At 39.7% G+C, this 17,428-nt stretch overlaps 1 protein-coding gene across 1 annotated transcript in view; it reads left to right on the top strand.

Annotated features, from left to right (window-relative positions):
* AKNAD1 (AKNA domain containing 1) overlaps positions 1-17,428 on the top strand; it is a 61,530-nt gene that overhangs the window by 4,040 nt on the left and 40,062 nt on the right. The window contains exon 2 of the mRNA XM_027607214.2: positions 16,817-16,928. The gene's annotated coding sequence lies outside the window, so the exon portion shown is untranslated. The remainder of the gene's footprint in view (positions 1-16,816; positions 16,929-17,428) is intronic.

The following is a 17,428-nucleotide window of genomic DNA, read 5'->3' as shown; positions in this document are numbered from 1 at the left end:
TGATCCCAGGACCCTGAGAGCCTGACCTGAGCCACAGTCAGACACTTAACCAACTGGGCCTTCCAGGCACCCCAGCATCCAACTCTTGATTTCAGTTCAGGTCATAGTCTCAGAGTCATGAGATCAAGCCCACTTTGGGCTCTGTGCTGGGCATGGAACCTGCTAAGGATATCTCTCTCCCTCTGTCTCTCCCCTCCTGCTTGCATTTGTGCTTTCTCCCTAAAAAAAAAAAAAAAAAAAAAAAAAAAAAAAAGGCAATGGGCAGGCTTAACAGCAGATTAGACATGCTGAAGAAAATATTAGCAAACTAGAAGATAGAACCAAATTAATTTTTTCACATAAAAGAGAAACATGGAGGATAGAGGGAGATCTAACATGTCTAATCAAAATTCTAAAATGAAAAGAAAATGGACAATACCTTAGGCAAGATTTAAAAAAAAAAGAAAAAGAAAATAGATATTTATGCATAAGATAATGAAAATACAGAGCACCAAAAGCAAAGTGACTTTACAACCAGTGCAAGAGAAAGGGCTGACTACCTCCAATGAAACAACACTTAACTGACAGGTGACTTTGCTACTGTAAAAACATAAGCCAGAAGAATGTACTGAGAGAAAATGACTGTCAACCTAGAATTATTTAACCAGTAGCAATATCTTCTAAAAATGAGAGTGAAATAAAGGCATATTTAGGTAAACAAAAACTGATTTTGCCATCACGGGCCCTCACTAACTGAAGTTATAAAGGTTATCTTTCAAGAAGAAGGAAAATGATTTTAGATGGATAAAGATGCAAGAAGGTGGTGATGACCACAGTAAGTGGTAAACATTTGGATACAACTATTAACCGATGTCATTGCTCTTTCTTGCCTTGTAAATTCACTCATTCATCTATTCAAGAACATGTTTTTAAATACCTATTATGTGCTAAACACTGTGCTGAGTGCTAGGGACATAGCAGTGGCATTTTTACTGCATTTCCACATTACTTGAAAACCCCTCTGGTGTTAACACTGCTGATATTGACACTTCCTTGATCATTTCCCAGTGCCTTGGAGAAGGGAGAGAGCAATGAGTGTGCATAGCCTTACAACATGCAAGGTTGTTAGGATAGCCCAAGCTTAGTGTTGTCGTTTTTTTTTTAAACATATGGAATTTTTTTTAAGATTTTATTTATTTGGGGCACCCGGGTGGTTCAGTCGTTAAGTGTCTGCCTTCGGCTCAGGTCGTGATCCCAGGGGCCTGGGGTGGAGCCCGGCATCAGGCTCCCTGCTCAGCAGGAAGCTTGCTTCTCCCTCTCCCACTCCCCCTGCTTATGTTCCTTCTCTCTGTCAAATAAATAAAATCTTAAAAAAAAAGATTTTATTTATTTATTTGACAGAGAGAGTGAGTGCACAAGCAGGGGGAGCAGAAAGCAAAGGGAGAGGGAGAAACAGGTTACCTACAGAGCAGGACCCTGGGATCATGACCTGAGCCGAAGGCAGATGCTTAACCCACTGAGCCACCCAGGCACCCCTGTTTTGTTTTGTTTTTAAGATAAAGCTACAGTGGCTGGACTTTCCTCTAAGTTATAAATGACGCCACTGAGTCAAGACAAATTTGAACAATCAAGGAAAAAACACTTGTTTCTTCCCTTTTCAACAAAGTCTATCAGAGAGTAACAGTGCTCCCTTCACTGAAACCAAGTCAGAACATTAGGTGTAGAAGTTCCTCAGCAAGAATGTGGACTTCATAGCTCTACCTTTTGGAATAAAAGAGGAAAAGAATGAGGGGGAAAGAGCTTTCCAAAGGAATACCTAAGAAAAGGGGCATGGGAAGGAGACCTCAAAATCCAAGGGAAACAGCCTATTAACATGGAAGATTTAATCTTCCATTTGAAATATAGAATGATTTAATAGGGGTGGCTGGGTGGCTCAGTTGGTTAAGCATCTAACTCTTGGTTTTGGTTCAGGTCATGATCTCAGGGCCCTGAGCTCCAGCCCTGTGTCGGGCTCCATGCTCAGCAAGGAGTCTGCTTCTCTCCCTCTCCCTCTCCCTCTGCCCCTCTCCTCTCTCTCAAATAAATAAATATTTAGATAAAAAAGATTAAAAAAAGAAATGTAGGATGACAAATAATGATAACTAAGAATTATTGATGCTAAATATACACCAACACTGTTCTAAGCACTTACATGTTTGAGGATTATACCTGGACCCTCACTGATAATAGAGACTAAATGAATTAATATGTGTAAAGTGTTTAAGACAATGCCTTATGCATAAGTACAAATTTTAATATTTAATCTTTACAACAACCCTATGTCATAGGTACTAATAGCACACCCATTTTACAGAATCTTAGGTTGGTTTCCTAGAAGCAGATCCTGAAACAAGGACTAAATATGCATGATTTATTGAGGAAGGGCTTTTCAGAATGACCTTGTAAGGAAAAGAGTGAAACAGGATAGGAAACAGAAAAGGGCCAAGTAGGAATGGATCTTAGAAAATCTTAGTCTTGGTCTGATTCATACAGGGAAGTCTCTAGAGTCTAGAGCATAAACCACAAAATTAGCCCGCACTTTACAGAAGAGTGGCAGCTTCTTGTATCCCTGTATTGGGATGGGTGGGGTATAACTTCCCCAGCTCCCTGTAGTGCACACTCTACAGAGAGAGGGGCAGCTGTACTCCTTAGTAGCCAACCTCACAGGTCTGGGAGATGGGGGTACTGGTGAATAAAGGGTATCTGGACAGGGCACCTAAGGAGCATATGCCACAGCTGGTAAATGGCAGAACCAGTCTGTCTCAGGGGCCGTGTTTTTAACCTCTCCTTATATTGGCTCTTATAAAGTCAAAAGGAAAATGACAAATGGAGACATAAGTGATAGACAAAGGGTTAATACTACTTATATTTAAAGAGCTCTTACAATGAAACAACCCAACAAAAAAAATGGCAACAACTCGGGACGTCTGGGTGGCTCAGTCCGTTAAATGTCTGCCTTCAGCTCAGGTCATGATCCCAGAGTCCTGGGATCGAGTCCCACATTGGGCTCCTTGCTCAGCCCGGGAGCCTACTTCTCCCTCTCCCTCTGCTGCACCCCCTCCCAGCTTGTGCTCTCTCTCTCTCTCTCTCTCTCTGACAAATAAATAAAATCTTTTTTTTTAAAAAAGGCAACAACCCAAGGGAAAGGCAAAGGACAAGGACTAGCACTTTACAATGGAATTTTAAGAGACCACAATCAGCCCACATATGAACTTCAGCTTCACTAGTTTTTAAATATATTCAAACTAAAACCATGGGATACTGTAGACTGTAGATGAAAAAGAATGATAATACTAAATGTTGGTGAGGATATGATGAAATTAATCCCCTCACATGTTGCTGTTGGGGCTCGAAATTGGTACAACCATTTCAAAGGGAGATTTTGTAATATATATCAAAAGCCTCCACACCTCCTGACCAAATAATTCCATTTTTAAGGGCTCTACTTACATAAATGATCAGACAAGTGTGCAAAATAAATGTACCAGATTTTCATCACATTAATCACACAATCATTTATAATATGGAAATATTAGACACAACTTACATGTCCAAAGATTAGTGAAAACAGTACTTATTCATCCATACAATGAAATATTACACCACCATTAAAAATGATGGCTTAATACACAGTCTACATAGAAGAATGACCATAGACAAAACAATTCCTTAAAGTTTAGGAGAGGTAGGGGCACCTGGGTGGCTCAGTCATTGGATGTCTGCCTTTGGCTCAGGTCGTGATCCCTCGGGCATGGGATTGAGTACCACTTTGGGCTCCCTGATCTGCGGGAAGCCTGCTTCTCCCTCTCCCACTCCCCCCTGCTTGTGTTCCCTCTCTCACTGTGTCTCTCTCTGTCAAATAAATAAATGAAATCTTAAAAAAAAAAAACAAGTTTAGAAGTAGTTGTTCTGCCTAATTCATAGAAACAAACACAGAACATCAAGCAAAATGAAGAGACAGAGGAATATGCTCCAAATGAAAGAACAAGACAAAACATTAAAAAAAGAAAAAAAGAGCTAAATGAAACAGATAACTAATCAACACAAAGGGTTCAGAGTAATGGTCATAAAGATGCTCACTGGATTGGAGAAAGAAGTGGATAAATGCAGTGAGAACTTCAACAAAGAGATACAAGATATAAAAAAAGAACCAATCAGAATTAAAGAATACAATAATTGAAAAATACATTAGAGGACAAGGACTGAAACTGGGTGGCTCAGTCGGTTAAGCGGCTGCCTTCAACTCTGATCATGATCCCAGGGTCCTGGGATCGAGCCCCGCATCAGGCTCTCTGCTTAGCAGGGAAGCTGCTTCTCCCTCTCCCTCTGCTTGCTGCTCTGCCTGCTCGTGCTCTTTATCTCTCTCTCTGTCAAATAAATAAATAAATAAAATCTTAAAAAAAAGAAAAATACATTAGAGGAAATCAATTGTAGATTGGAGGATACAGAAGAACAGATCAGTGATCTGGAAGACAGGGTAATGGAAAACACCCAAACTGAAGAGCAAAAAGGGAAAAAGAACAAAAAGCAAGGAGGATAAGTTAGAGGGTCTCTTGGATAATATCAAGTGAACAAACATTTGCATTATATGTGTGCCAGAAGGAGAAGAGGGAAAGAACAGGGCAGAAAACTTATCTCAAGAAATAATAGCTTAAAACTTCTCTAACCTGGGGAAGAGAACAGATATCAAGTTTCAGGAAGCACAGAGAGTTCCAAACAGGATGAACCCAAGGAGATCCACACCCCAACATATAACAATTAAAAAATATATCTACAAAATTAGTTAAGGGGACTCACAAAATAAAAAGATGTGAAATATGACAACATATACATAAAATGTGGCAGGGAGAGTAAAAATGAAGTTCTTTTAGAATGTGTTTGACTTTGACCATCAGCTTAATACAGACTGCTATATACTTAGGATGTTATGTATAAGCCACATGGTGACTACAAACCAAAAGCCTATAATAGATACCCTAAAAATAAAGAGGAAGAGAGCCAAATATAATACTAAAGAAAGTCACCAATCTCAAGGAAAGAAAGCAAGAGAAAAAAAAAAAGGAACAGGAAACTACAAAAACAACCAGAAAACAATTAACAAAATGGCAGTAAGTACATACCTATCAATAATTCCTTTAAATGTAAATAGTCTAAATTCTCCAGTCAAAAGACATAAGGTGATGGCAGGGATGAAAAACTAAGACCCACCTACCCACCTATATGCTGCATGCAAAAGATTTAGTTCAGACCTAAAGACACCTACAGACTGAAAGTGAAGGGATGGAAAAAGATATTCCATGTGAATGGAAACAGGAAAAAAAAAAAAGAGAGAGGGCCAGCTTAGCAATACTTTTACAAAATGAACTTTATTTTTATTTTATTTTTTTAATATTTTTAAAATTTACATTCAATTAATTAACATAGAAAATGAACTTTAAAACAAAGACTGCAGGGGCACCTGGATGGCTCAGTCGGTTAAGTGTCTGACTCTTGATTTCAGCTGAGGTAATGATCTCAGGGTCATGAGATAGAGCTTCACATCAGGTGCCCTGCTGAGTGGGAAGTCTGCTTGAGATTCTCTCTCCCTCTCTCTCTCTCTCTCTCTCTCTCTCTCTCTCTCTCCTTCTACCCCACCCCCCTGCTCTCTCTCACTCTCAAATAAATAAGTCTTAAAAAAAAGATTCTCTCTTCCTCCCTCCCCCCCACCATCTCTCTTAAAAAAAGAAAAAGAAAAAAAAAAGACTGCAGCAAGAGACAAATACAGGTATTACATAATGATCAGTCCAACAAGAGGATATAGCAACTGTAAATCTGCATCCAACATTGGAGCATCTAAATACATAAAGCAAATATTAATACACATAAAGGGAAAAATTGAAGTAATAGGGGACTTTAACACCACACTTACATGAATGAATAGATTATCCAGGCAGAAAAATCAATAAGGAAACTGTATCTTTGAATGACATAATAGATCAGATGGACTTAACAAATATATACAGAACATTCCCTCCAAAAACAACAGAATACACATTCTTTTCAAGGGCACATGGAAGATTCTCCAGGATAGATCACATGTTAGGTGACAAAACAAGTCTCAGTAAATTTAAGGAGTTTTAAATCATATAAAGTGTCTTTTCTGACCACAATGGTATGAAACTAGAAATCAATCACAAGAAAAAAACTGGAAACAACACAAACACATGAAGGCTAAACAACATGTTACGAAACAACCAATGAGTCAATGAAGAAATCAAAAGAAATTAAAAAATACAAATGAAAATGAAAACATAACAGTCCAAAATCTTTGGGATGCAGCAAAAGCAGATCTAAGAGGGAAATTTATAGTGATACAAGCCTACCTCAAGAAAGAAGAAGATCTTAAACAATCTAACCTTACACATAAAGGAACTAGAAAAAGAAGACCAAACCCCAAGTTTACTAAAAGGAAGGAAATAATAAAGATCAGAGCAGAATTCGGGGCCCCTGGGTGGCTCAGTTGGTTAGGCATCTGACTCTTGATTTTGACTCAGGTCATGATCTCAGGGTTGTGAGATCAAGCCCCGTGTTGGGCTTTGCACTCAGTGGGGAGTCTGCTTGAAATTCTCTCCCTCTGCCCCCTCCTCAGATAAATAAAAATAAATCTTTTTTCTTAAAAAAGATCAGAACAGAATTAAATGAAATAGACACCAAAAAAAGAAAGAAAAGATCAGTGAAACCAAGATCTAGCTCTTTGAAAAGAAACAAAATTGATAAGCATTTAGCAAGATTCATCAAGAAAAAAAGAGAGAGGACCTGAATAAATAAAGTCAGAAATGAAAAAGGAGAGTAACAAGCAACACAACAGAAGTGCGAAAGATTGTAAGAGACTAAAATGAAAAATTATATGCCAACAAACTGGACAACCTAGAAGAAATGGATACATTCCTAGAAGCATACAATCTTCTAAAACTGAATCAGGAAGATGTAGAAAATCTGAATAGAGTGATTACTAGTAATGAAATTGAGTTGGTAATCAAAAAATTTCCAACAAACGAAAGACATTCTACATTCATGGATTAGAAGAATTAATATTGTTAAAATGTCCATACTACCCACAGCAACCTACAGATTCAATTCAATCCTCATCAAAATACCAATAGCATTTTTCACAGAACTAGAACCAATAATCCTAAAATGTGTATGGAACCTCAAAAGACCCTGAATAGCCAAAGCAGTATTGAGAAAGAAGAATAAAGCTGGAGGTATCACAATCCCAGATTTCAAGATACACTACAAAGCTATAATAATCAACACAGTATTGTACTAGCACAAAAATAGACAAATAGATCAATGGCACAGAATAGAGAGCCCAGAAATAAACCTATGCTTATATGTGGCAAATTAATCTACAACAAAGGAGGTAAGAATGTACAATAATAAAAAGACAGTCTATTCAATAAATAGTGCTGGGAAAACTGAACAGCTACATGCAAAAGGATAAAATTGGATCAGTTTCTTAGACCATACATAAAAATAAACTAAAAATGGATTAAAGACCTAAATGTGAGACCCAAAACAATAAAACTCCCAAAAGAAAATATAGGCAGTAATCTCTTTGATATCAATCTTAGCAACATTTTTCTAGATATGTCACCTTAGATAAGGGAAACAAAAGCAAAAATAAGCTATTGGGATTACACCAAAATGAAAAGCCTTTTGCACAGAAAAGGAAACCATCAACAAAACAAAAAGGCAACCTACCGAGTGGGAGAAGTTATTTGCAAATGATATATCCAATAAAGGATTACTATCCAAAATATACAAAGAATGTACACAACTCATCATCAAAAAAACAAATAATCTAAATAAAAATGAACAGAGGAACTGAATAGACATTTTTTTCTAAAGAAGATATACAGATGGCCAACAGAGATATGAAAAAATGCTCAACATCACTAATCATCAGGGAAATGCAAATCAAAACCACAACGAGATATCACCTCCCATGTGTCAGAATGGCTAGTATCAAAAAGAAAAGAAATAACAAATGTTGGCAAGGATATAGAGAAAAAGGAACACTTGGGCACTGTTGGTGAGAATGTAAAGTGGTGCAGTCACTGTGGAAAACAGTATGGTAGTTCCTTAAACAAAAATAGAAATACCATATGCTCCAGTAATTCCACTACTAGGTATTTACCCAAAGAAAATGAAAACACTACTTTTAAAAAGATAAATGTGGGTGCCTGGGTGGCTCAGTCGTTAAGCATCTGCCTTTGGCTCAGGTCATGATCCCAGGGTCCTGGGATCAAGTCCCATATCGGGCGCCCTGCTCCACGGGAAGCCTGCTTCTCCCTCTCCCGCTCCCCCCTGCTTATGTTCCGTCTCTCGATGTCTCTCTCTCTGTCAAATAAATAAATAAAATCTTAAAAAAAAGATATATGTACCCCTATGTTCATTGCAGCATTATTTGCAATAGCCCAAAATATGGAAGCAACCCAAGTGTCCATCAATAGATGAATGGATAAGAAAGACATTTTATACATATAGATAGATAGATAGAGATATATATGGAGAGATATATATCTATATCTATATATATATGGAGAGAGAGAGAGAGAATATTACTCAGCCATAAAAAATATGGGGTGCCTGGGTGGCTCAGTCAGTTAAGCATCTGACTCTTGATTTCCCTCTCCCTCTGCCCCTACTCCTGCTCTCTCTCTCTCTCTCTCTCTCTCAAATAAATAAATAAATAAATAAGTAAATAAGTAAATAAATAAATCTTTTTAAAAAAATGAGAAAAAAATTGCAACAACATGGATAGATCTAGAGAGTATTGTGCGAAGTGAAAAGAAGTCAGAAAGAGAAAGACAAATACCATAGGATTTCACTTATATGTGGAATCTAAAGAAAAAAACAAACCCAAATGAATAAACAAACAAAGCAGAAATAGACCCATGGATACAGAAAACAAACTGGTGGTTGTCAGAGGGAAGGGGGGGTTATTGAGCCAAAAGGGGTTAAGGGGAGTGGGAGGTACAGACTTCTTTTTATGGAATGAATAAGGGGATGAAAGGTACAGCACAGAGAATATAGTCCAGGTATTGTAATCGGGTTGTATTATAATATTTGGTAGTTATACTTGCAGTGAGAATAGCATAATGTATAGTTGTTGGAATCACTATGCTGTATACTGGAAACTAATGTAATATTGTGTGTCAACTATACTTCAAAAAAAAGATGGCTTAGATGTACACTGGTTGACACAGATACAATATATTGGATTGAGTTCTTTAAGGAGTCTGTTTCAAACACTATAAATATTAATATTTTCTAACACCTTTTTTTTTAATTGACAAAGATTTTTTTTTAACTGTTCAGTGTTACAGAGCATGTCAAACTATCACTGCCATGTTGCTGGTGAGAACATATGCTTGTACAGACTTTTTGAAATCAATATTAGGAATATTAAAATTTTTATACTTGTCCTAATACTTTCCCACCTAAGAATTTATCCCAAGGAAATAATTTAAAATGTAGGTAAGGATGTTTACTGTTATGTCATTTAAAAATATTGAAAAGTGGATACAATCTAAATCCAGTTAGGAAAATGATTTATTACAGTGTAGCCATGTAGTGGATATAACTATTAAAAATAGGTATTTATTTCAAAGTATAATAACATGAGGAAGTATTCTGTATGTTCAGTGAAAAAATGCATGTTGCAGAATTGCTTATTTATTATGATCCCAACTATGGAAAACATCTTTAATAAACACTAGAAAGAATTATGCTGAAGCCATCTGAGTCTGGACATTTCTATACTTTCCCCATTTAATACAATAAGCTAAAAGCATAGAGCAATAACAAAGGTTAAAACTAAGAAAAAATACCATGGATCTGAATATTCTCCCACAAGTATGCTCTCTGTTACTTCCTTCTGGTGGCTATTAAAAAAAATTAAAAAATACATAGATATGAAACAGGGGTAAATAGGGGTGAGGGGTGATAACAGCTTAGGAGTTTGGCAGGGGTGAGGGAATCTGCTCTAGGGTGGCTAATCATTCTTGGATTGAGGGCATTCCAGGATGCAGAACTTTCTATTTTAAATCCAGGACGGGAATTGGTAAAGGCAGGTGAGCCTACCACAAAAAAGGTAGGTTTAAGAAACCCGTCCAAGAAAGAAAAGCAAGTAAGTAGTTCAGGACTTTAACCAGGAAACAGCCCTGTGTTCTTTTACAGGGTTAACTTTTGGGGTTCTCTAAAGTTGAAGTGGTCAATATCACTGCTTAACAGTAGATATGGAGGCTGCCTGTTAGCAAGGCAATCAAGTGCTTTTAATTCACAATTCATGTGGTGTCATGTACAAAAGAAGTTGAGCAATGAAACTTACTTACTACCCTGTTATTCCAAATATCTCTTCATAGGGTGGATCACTTAGAAGGAGGCAGGACTCTCATGACTACCCTGGCAATCTCCTGTGTGTTGAACTTCTAAGAGTCTGTTTGCCTTTAGGATAATATGCGTACTCAAATGTTCTCCTCTGAAGAGTATATATCAGTCTTAATTATGGGATTGCAGATGTGCCCAGAGGTTCCCTTGATGGCAAATCATACAAATCTAAATTGTGGTCATTTAGAACTCTTTCTACTTTAGTGGCTAGACTCCAGCTCAGATAGGTGTCACTGACCCTCCCCCAACTCTTTTTTTTTGGCATCAATAGGATTTCAGTGAGACCATGATCTCAGAGACATAAAAGATTAAGTAACTTTTTAGAGGTGCCTCACTTCCTGGTTAGCTCACATTCCTTGCAAGTCATCATACATAAACTTGCTAGCATGCTGGAAGGATTATGAAGAGTAGGTCTTTCAAGAATATTGAGCAACACTCCGTATCAATGTCTATGAATTCGCCTCATTGCTTCTACTCACCACCCGTTACAACTGCCCACCCCCTGACCACAAGCTTTCTTTAAGACATTTGTGAGTCCTGGGATCCCTGGGTGGCTCAGTTGTTTAAGTGTCTGCCTTTGACTGAGGTCATGATCTCAGGGTCCTGGGATCGAGTCCCGAATCTGGGGCTCCCTGCTCAGTGGGGACCCTGCTTCTCCCTCTCCCTTCTACTTCTCCTGCCTGTGCTCTCTCTCTGACAAATAAATAAAGTCTTAAAAAAAAAAAAAGACATTTTGAGTCCTTAAACCCATTTAGAAGGCTTACAGGAGTTCTCTCCATCAAGCTAGGCGTAAAGGTTTTTTTAGTCCAGCTTCCTCAATTAAATTTCTACATTTACATGCTCTTCCCTTAGGGGAAGAGGAGGGAGAGAGGGAAAGAAGATTTGACATTTATTGAATACCCTCCATGTGTCAGACACTGAGCAAGATACTCTGCATATTTCTGTTATTTAATTCCCACAAACACCTTTTATCCCCATTTTGTGGATGAGGAAACCGAGGTAGAAATCACTGAGATAACTTATTCAAGTTCCTCAATTAAGAAGGAGCAGAGTTAAGAGTCTGGTTTATAAAAATGTGTGCTCTTTCCACCCTCCTCAAACAGCCAAGTGGGTCTTCCTCTCTGCTTGCCTTCCTCCTTCCTCCCCGTTCCCTCCTCCGTCTCTCTCTCCTTCTCCCTTCCACCGATATTTTGGAATTGTAAAAGGCTACTAGAGAGATTCACAGAATGCTCTGAAAGCTTCTATCAGGGGAAGCAGGGCTCGTATAGGAGGTGACAGAAGGTTCTAGAGGAAATGACATGCTAAGGGATGAGTAAGAAATAACCAGATAGAGGGAGGAAGGTGGAGTGGCCACTTTGGGCAGAGTAAACAGCATGAAGTGAAGGCCCCCAGGTGGCAAGGAGACCGGGTATCTGAGGAACAAAGGAGATGAAGGGCAGACAGTAAGAGGAAGGAGTGAAACTTGGCTGGTGAGGGAGACCGGGACAAGGAGAGCGAGTGTTTGCAGCTGGGGGAGAGGGTTCTGGCCCTTCCCTGAATGCACCTTCCTTCACCTGAAGCCCTGAGGAAGACGAGTATTTTCAGTCTTTACAGAGAAAACATTTTTTTATCTTTAGAGTAGTATTTTTTTTAAATGAAGGCCTTATTGGCACTCTGGAGGTGATCATTCTTTTTCCAGGGCTGCTCTGTACCTAGCTCCCACCCTGTCTCCAGGTACTAAATGCCAGGAGCATCTTCCCAGTCAGGCGGCACGGTGATAACCTAGTACACCCCACAGTTTCTGAAACCCTCAGCAGTGACCCCTGCCTCCTACTGAGAACCATGGCCCTCGTTGGGGCTGCAGTGGTGTCCCTGCCACCAACTTCACGACTGGGCTTTAGCCCAATCTACCAACAGCCAAACTCTTCTTTTGATGGATGTCCTTCCCTACAGATACCCCAATGGTGCAGGTTTGTGTCTATGACATACTAGGAACATTTGTCATTCTATCATATAACTGTTGAGTCTCTGCTCTGTGCCAAGACTGGGAGTACAGATAGGCGAGTGACAGAGACAGAAGTGAGACGATTCGTTATAACATGGTGGGGAAAGTGCAACCGAGGATGCTTATCTAGGAATTGGAGGTGGTGGAGGAGGTGATGGCCTCTCCTGGCCGAGGAGGCAGAGAGGACAGCAGCACATTTTATGGAGGCAGCAAACACAGGTGAGCTTGGACAGCTATAAATAGCTTGGCATTGTTGAAGCATGAATTTCAAGTCCAGGTGTGGCAGGAAGACAGGTTGGAGAGGTAGGCGGCCCACACAGTTCACAAAGGGCCCCGTATGCCAAGCTAAGTCTCTTGGATAATATGCAAAATAAACTCCCAAATGTGTTCTACTTGCAAATCTTCAGTCATCCTGAAATGGTAACATCTGGATGAGGTGTATAAGAATTTTCTGAAGAGGGCGCCTCTGTGTGGCTCAGCCATTAAGCGTCTGCCTTCGGCTCAGGTCATGATCCCAGGGTCCTGGGATCAAGCCCCTCATTGGGCTCCCTGCTCCAAGGGGAGCCTGCTTCTTCCTCTCCCACTCCCCCTGCTTGTGTTCCCTCTCTCGCTGTGTCTCTCTCTGTCAAATAAATAAATAAAATCTAAAAAAAAAAAAAATAATAATTTTCTGAAGTGCTATACAGATCAGGTTACTGCAGTGGGGCCAAAGTTTGTCTCTGGGTCTTTAATGTCAATTATGAAGTTCTTGTGTGCCTTGGAGGATTTTGAAGATTCTTTTCATGTATGCTTTTTAACAGCTTTATTGAGCTGCAACTGACATAATAAAGTACACAATTTGCCAAGTTTGACATTTGTATGACATATTTATACTTCTGTGAAATGAGCACCACAATCAATGTATCCGTCAATTGGAGAGGGAGGTGGGGGGATGGGCTAGATGGGTGATGGGGATTCAGGAGGGCCTTTGCTGTGATGAGCACTGGGTGTTCTATGTAGGTGGTGAATGAGCTGACTCCTACTCCTGACACCAATATTGCACTGTGTTAACTAATTATAATTTAAGTAAAACTGAAAAAATAAATCAAAAGATATATATATATATATAAAAATATCCATCAATACTAAAAACATTCTTATGCCCCTCGGTAATCCTTCCCCTCAACCTGCACCCCAACCCCAGGCAATGAGTGATTTGCTTTCTGTCACTATATATTACTTTGCATTTTGTAGAATTTTATATAGATGTGTACTCTTCTTTGGCTCATTTCAAATGGAGTAATTATTTTGAGATGCCTCCAGGTGGTTGCATGCATAAATAGCTATTGTTTATGGTTTTTCAATTTATTTTTTTAAAAATATTATTTATTTACTTATCTGAGAGAGAGAACGCACTCACGAGTGAGTGGGCAGGGGAAGGGCAGAGGGGGAGGGAGAGAGACAAGTAGACTCTGCACCGAGCATAAGCCCCACAGGGGGCTTGATCTCACAACCTTGAGACCAGGACTCTGAAACCAAGAGTTGGTCGCCTAACCGACTGAGCCGCCCAGGTGTCCCAATCATCCACCGTTTTTCTTTTTTTAAACCTTCCACTTTGAGGTATGTCTTCCTATGGTATTTACTGTATCTCAACAAGTTTGCTCCATGAGATGACAAGCTCCATTTTAGGAGGGGCTTTGGGGGTAACAGGCACAAGAGATACTAGCTGGGGAAGAAATGATGAGGCATAGGTCCTGGTTTTCTAAGAATTCTCCAAAATATAAAATAGAGTACTGTGATAAACAAAATAATGGCTCCCAAAGATGCCTACATCTTAATCCCTGGAACCTGTGACTATCGCTTTACAGGTCAGAAGAGACTTTGCAGATGTGATTAAGTTAGGGATTTTGAGGGGAGGAGGTTATCCTGAATTATCTGGGTGGACCCATTTTTGTAATCACAGGGGTCCTGTGAAGTGAAAGAGGGAGGTATAAGGGTCAGAGTCAAAAAGAGATTTGAAGATGGTAGGCTGCCTGGGTGGCTCAGTCGGTTAAGCGTCTGCCTTCGGCTCAGGTCATGATCCTGGAGTCCCGGGATCGAGTCCCACATCAGCAGGGAGCCTGCTTCTCCCTCTGCCTGCCACTCCCCCTGCTTGTGCGCGCGCTCACGTGTTCTCTCTGATAAATAAATAAAATCTTTAAGAAAGAGAGAGAGATTTGAAGACGTTACGATGTTGGCTTTGAAAATGGAGGAAGGACTACCTGGCCAAGGAATGCAGATCACCTTTTGAAACTGGAAAAAGCCAGGGAATGGATTCTCCCCTAGAGCCTCCAGAAGGAACGCAGGCTGCTGACACCTTGATTTCAGCCCACTGAGACCCATTTTTGGACTTCTGATCTCCAGAACTGAAAGATAATAAATTAGTGTTGTTTTAAGCCACTAAGTTTGGGATAATTGGCTACAGCAGGAATAGAAAATTAATAACCAATCCTGTTAAAAAAAAAAAAAAAGCCCTGTTGCTTCTGAACGCTTCTATTTCTTCTTCCACTTTGTGACACGTGGTCTCATAGGAGTGGAAGCAAGTTGGCCTTGGAATCAGACTGAGCTGTCCTAGCTGCTCCTCTGAGCTTGTTTCCTTAGCCTACAGCAGGGATGATAGAGTATTTATCTCGGGGGCCATGGAAAGGGCTGATGAGATGAATCAATCCCAGCACATAGTGCGCCCTCCATAAACCTTTGCTTTCTTTACTTTCCCCCTAATACTAGAATCCAAGGGACTAAATCCTCCCTGCTAGTGCCCCTCTGTGTAATTTTGACTAAATTACTTTCTCTCTTTTAATCTGTTGAGGTTAAAGGGAATTACCTATTAAGTGTCTGAGAGTGTTTAGTTAGAGTTTGTAATGTGGCTGGATACTCTTGGTTAAAAAGTGTTATTTAGATGCAAAGCCCTGTTATCTTTTGAGCTGGTAATTATTTCCTGGCCTAAATTGTTTAGCAGTGTCCTGAGTTTCCATTTCTGAGATGATGATATTGCTTGAGTGGTGAAGAAATACCTCATCTGGATATTGTGTGCCTTAATTAATGTTTATGAAGCCTACACAAGCCCATCATAATAGGCTGAATGCTAAGCATTATTTTCCTTTTGTATGGCTGTCACTTCTAGGATCTTAATATAGCAAGCAAAATTGTCCAATAAAAATTGGCATTTCAGCATTGGATTAGGTAATATTTACATGATAGTCATGTTGGGGGGAGTCTCTGGGCTTTTTATAAAGCAAGGGGTTAAGAAAGTAGTGCTATTATTTTTCTACAAGGACATAATTATTATTCTGGCCCCCCTTGTCTCTGGGGGTTGCCAAACTTAAGCAAGAAAGTTTAGGGAAAGGACAAGGCTTTTTTTTTTTTTTTTATAAAGCTTCTTTAAATCAATGTTCTTTAAAATTTGTGATTAGAATTATTTTTAGAAAATCAGTTGGCAAGGGTTTTCTAACTGTTTCCAAAGCACAGCAAAGGTCTGTGCTTTACAGCACAAATTAGACCACCCAAGATGACTGCGTGGCTATGTCAACGGGAAAACTGGATAAAGAGACAGCACTGACCCCCAAAGTGGGGAGGACACCAAGCAAGGGCTGCTGGTAAAACACAGGGAGGAAGCTTCTCCAAATACTAGTTCACTCACAGTTTCAAAAGCTTTTTGCTCGGAATTTTCAAATAGTTTCAGGGTAACAGGCAGTCATCAGATTTGTAACAGGCAGTCATCAGATTCATGCACACTTACCAAAGGTCTACATCTCCAAGACGGGCTGTAAATAATATACCCATATGGGTCTCGAGGGAACACTGGGTTGATTTGTTGTTCCAACACAGTGTCTCCCTTCTGCCACTCAATGACAGGAAAAAAACCAGACGGCCATGCTGGAAGGTGTATGGTTACAGCCATAGACACTGCTTTTGTGGGCACCCACAGTTCTGAGATAAAGTTAGCTGATCGCATTACAGCACGTAATCAAACGCAGTCATTGCTGAGGGAACCTGTATCACATTACCTTTGAAAATACTTGAATCCAGAAACACCATACACTGGATACAAAATTCATGAACACCTAGCCTCTGGGCGTGGCCTAGGACATATTATTCTGAACCATCTCCCTATTTGCTTTCATGGGTAAATAGACATCTTGGGCTAGAAATGGGGAGAATTTGAAAAATAAAAGAGTCAAACTAAGTATTTTTGAATGCTCTTAAGAGACCACCCCCCCCCACACACACACACAACAAGTTTAGATCACATCAGAAGTTCCTTAGGTAATCATCAAAGTTAATTTCTTGCAATTGAAGGAACACAGAAGAAGCAGGCACACCATGATTTGGATGCTCAGTTTTTGTTCTATTTAATTGCAGCCAACTTCCTACTATTGAAAAAAAGAAGATGATTTATAATTAAAAGATTGCTCATCTGTATCGAAAAATTCATGGGTTCACTCTATGATGTCCAGAGACCCCCAAGATGGAGGTGAGTTTCTACTGCTACTGCTATTGTTTTACCTCTTTGTGTTGACTGTGGCATGTGTTGGTTGAAGACTTAAAGCAGCATATTGCTCTAGGCGGTACAGTATATCGTTGCAGGGGCGCCTGGCTGGCTCATTCAGTAGAGCATGCGACTCTTCATCTCAGCGTTGTGAGTTTGAGCCCCACGTTGGGTGTAGAGATTACTTAAAAATAAAAAATAAAGATTTTATTTCTTTATTTATTTGAGAGAGAGAGAGAGTGAGCGAGAGCAGGGGGAGGGGCAGAAGGGGAGGGAGAGAGAGAACTCCAAGCAGACTCTGAGCTGAGCCCAATGTGGGGCTCGATCTCACAACCTTGAGATCATGACCTGAGCCAAAACCAAGAGTCAGACGCTTAACCAACTAAGCCACCCAGGTGCCCCCCAAATAAAAGAATCTTTTTTAAAAAAGATTTTATTTGTTTATTTGAGAGAGAGAGAGAGAGAGAGAGAGCACAAGTGGGGGG

The sequence above is a fragment of the Zalophus californianus genome, chromosome 4 (genome assembly GCF_009762305.2).
Source record: "Zalophus californianus isolate mZalCal1 chromosome 4, mZalCal1.pri.v2, whole genome shotgun sequence".
In the NCBI taxonomy this organism is placed as follows: Eukaryota; Metazoa; Chordata; class Mammalia; order Carnivora; family Otariidae; genus Zalophus; species Zalophus californianus.
The sequence above is the reverse complement of the archived record's forward strand: the minus strand, read 5'-3'. Positions and strand labels throughout refer to the sequence as shown.